Below are 3183 nucleotides of genomic sequence, written 5' to 3'. Positions count from 1 at the left end.
GTCCGCAGGCCGATTGCTCTATCCACTGAGCCAAACTGGTTTCGGCTCGTTTTTAAATTAAGTCTCTGGTTGAGCCCCTGTGATGAATATATTAAATAAATACATTTTGAATTTTTAAAAAAATGGAATGTTTTAATAAACTGCTTTATAATTATTCAGTGTGTATACATTTTTGGGGGACACCCTATATATGATTGGAGTGTCTACAGTGTCTTTCTCTAATTTTTTTTTTAACCCTCACCTGAGGACATGCTTCTATCGGTTTTAGAGAGACAGGAAGCGAGAAAGAGAAACATCGATGTGTGAGTGAAACATAGATCGATTGCCTCCCGATCTGTCCTCGCCCATTAGTGTGAAAATAGGCTTCTCCCTTTACCCATGAGTTCAGGAATTTTGCCAGGATATGTGTATGTTTTTATCTTTTTTTACTCCCGACTCGGTGTCAATAAGCTTAACACCTGCCAAGCTTGGTGAAGAAAAATAAAAAGGGAGACAACAGAATATACATTTATACATTAGAAATGAAAAGGAAAACATAACCATAGAAACAGAACTAACTCAAAGACTTATCATGGAATCTTACTGTTTTTTTTGACACTTAACTGGAAAGTATTTTTACCATCTCTGGTTATTTAGCACATGTGGGTTTGTGTAGATTTTGATAAGACTTGCTAAATCATAACTTCTATTTGATACTAGAGGCCTAATGCACAAATCCGTGCATGGGTGGGGTCCCTCGGGGTGGCCTGCGGGGATCAGGGCCCCAGCTCACATCCCAGGCTTACAGTCCCAGCTCACACCCCCAGCCTCACAGCCCTGCAGCCCTACCTGGCACCCCATTGTGGCCTGGTGCTACCACCTCACCTGCTCCACCATCCCGCCCGTGGGCGCAATAAATTGGGGCCAGCCAGCTTTCTCAGAGCCTGGGAGCAGGTGGTGGCCCCGCCCCTGCCACCAATGCTGGTCGCCATCTGCAGAGCAATTAGGGGGATTGGGCCCCTCTCACACCCGCCTTGCTGTCTCAAAGGGTAAGAGGTCCTTTTTTTTTACAGCCACTTAGTATACATAGTCCATGGACAGACAATAGTGCGGTGAAAGCCTGGGGAGAGAGTGAGAGTGAGAGTGGGATAAGAGGGTCAACGGGGGGGTGGGGGAGACATCTGCAATACTTTCAACAATAAAAATGAATTAAAAAGTAAAAAAAGACCAAACTAAAGCTGTCTTGCTCCAGGCACATCATAAGGCAGGGCTCTTTGGGAAAGACAATAATGCTGGGAAAATGGAAGGCAGCAGGGAAATAGGAAGACCAAATATGAGATGAATTGATTCCATAAAGGACGCCATAGGCCCGAGTCTCCAGGAGCTGAGCAGGGCTGTGAGGCCAGGACACTGTGGACATCACTCATCCAGGGAATTGCCAGAAGCTGCAGCCATCTCAACTGCATGCAACACAGAGCCCTGCAGCACAAGCTCCCATGATTTGGGACAGAATCCCTAGGAATGTGGAAGCACAGGAGAGTAAAATATACTGCCCTCCTATGCGCATGTGCTCTTCAGATACGAGTTGTCTCTGCTTGAGATGAACAGTACTTGGTACAGTAAAACCTCGACATAATGGACTAATTTGGGCGAGGGGGGGGTGTCTGTTAAAGCTGAAGATCTGTTATATAATTACGTAGGTTTTCTGTGTATCTTTAAAAAATTACAAATTAGTCTAACTGTTTATGTAGATATGTTTGTGTAATTAAAATTAAGTATGTATGAAAATTTAATTTCACAGAAAAGTTTTCTATATGTATTACTGTAATTCTAACTTTATACTGAATAGGTCTAGGAAATGCGAGTATTCACCAGTCACTGAGAGTAAACAAATGCACAGGCTGGGGCATGGCTTAGCACACGTGGGAGCAATGGCTGACACACATTACAACTGCTGCATCGACAATAGAACCAATTACTGAGCACGATGCCCTGTGATCACGTGCTAGTCATTCACCGAACATTGTTTATGAGCGGTGACTCTTGGACTTAAATATGTAGACTATCTGCCCTGACTTGTTTGGCTCTAATATTTATTTATGTTGGCGAAATTACTACAGTTTTTCCAACGTATGGTCTATTCCCTAAATTTTGTTAAAAATAACAGTGAGGCCTGGTGTGGCGTGGCTCAATGGCTGAGCATCGATCTATGAACCAGGAGGTCATGGTTTGATTCCCTGTTAGGGCATGTGCCAGTAGGGGACATGCAGCAGGCAGCCAATCAATGATTCTCTCTCATCATTGATGTTTCTATCTCTCTTTTCCTCTCCTTTACTTTCTGAAATCAATAAAGCTTCAATCAATGAAGCTTTTGTTTTTTTTGGCCCACATAAACTTAAACCGTGGTTTTTTTTGGCCCATGTTAGCCTTTGAGTTTGACATGCTTGCTTTAAGCCCTCATGCCTTCAAATATCCATCTTATTTGTTCACCTTTTCTTTTGTTCTGAGATGTACGAGGATGGGGGTGGGCAGGGCCTCCCAATGAGCCAGATAAGGGCTATGTCTGATAAAGGGCCGGGTCTGTTTTCTTGGAGTAAGGGACTATCTCTGCAGCAAAAGGGTGTGAATGTTCTTCCATGACATCCTCTGTTGTCTGAGGGAGAACATTCCTATATTGCAGGGCTCCTCCTCCTCACATTCTCCTGTGCCACAGCGCCCTCTACTGAAGCCCTTACATCGACCCATTTGCTGAAGGAACACTTCCTGTTGCTTGGTCTGGGAGGGTGTTAGCACCTACTCTGTGCCAGGCATTGCTCTGGGCAGCCATGAATAACAATCTCTCTGACCTCATGGGGTTTCCAATGTGTAGGAGATAAAAATATGAATAAATGGAATAATATCAGGGATTGACAAATGCTCCAAAGGCAAGAAAATAATAATGTAGTGTAGTATCACAGGGTAGTTGAAGAAGAACTCTGAGGAATGCACTCCTGAGTTGAATCTTGATGACGAAAAAGGAAGAAAAGTCAGTCAGGAGGAATAGCACAAGCCTGGAGACCAGCATGAGTTTACCATGTCTGGGAGATGTGTTGGTTTGAGACTTTGGGGGTTCCTTGGGTGAAATTCAAAATTGGCCCATGTATATGGGGGGCAGGGAAAGACCAAGGAAAGAGGCAGACCATTACAGATCAGGAGGTGGCAGGT

Source organism: Myotis davidii, unplaced genomic scaffold (assembly GCF_000327345.1).
Source record: "Myotis davidii unplaced genomic scaffold, ASM32734v1 scaffold129, whole genome shotgun sequence".
NCBI lineage: Eukaryota > Metazoa > Chordata > Mammalia > Chiroptera > Vespertilionidae > Myotis > Myotis davidii.
Note: the sequence above shows the minus strand (reverse complement) of the source record.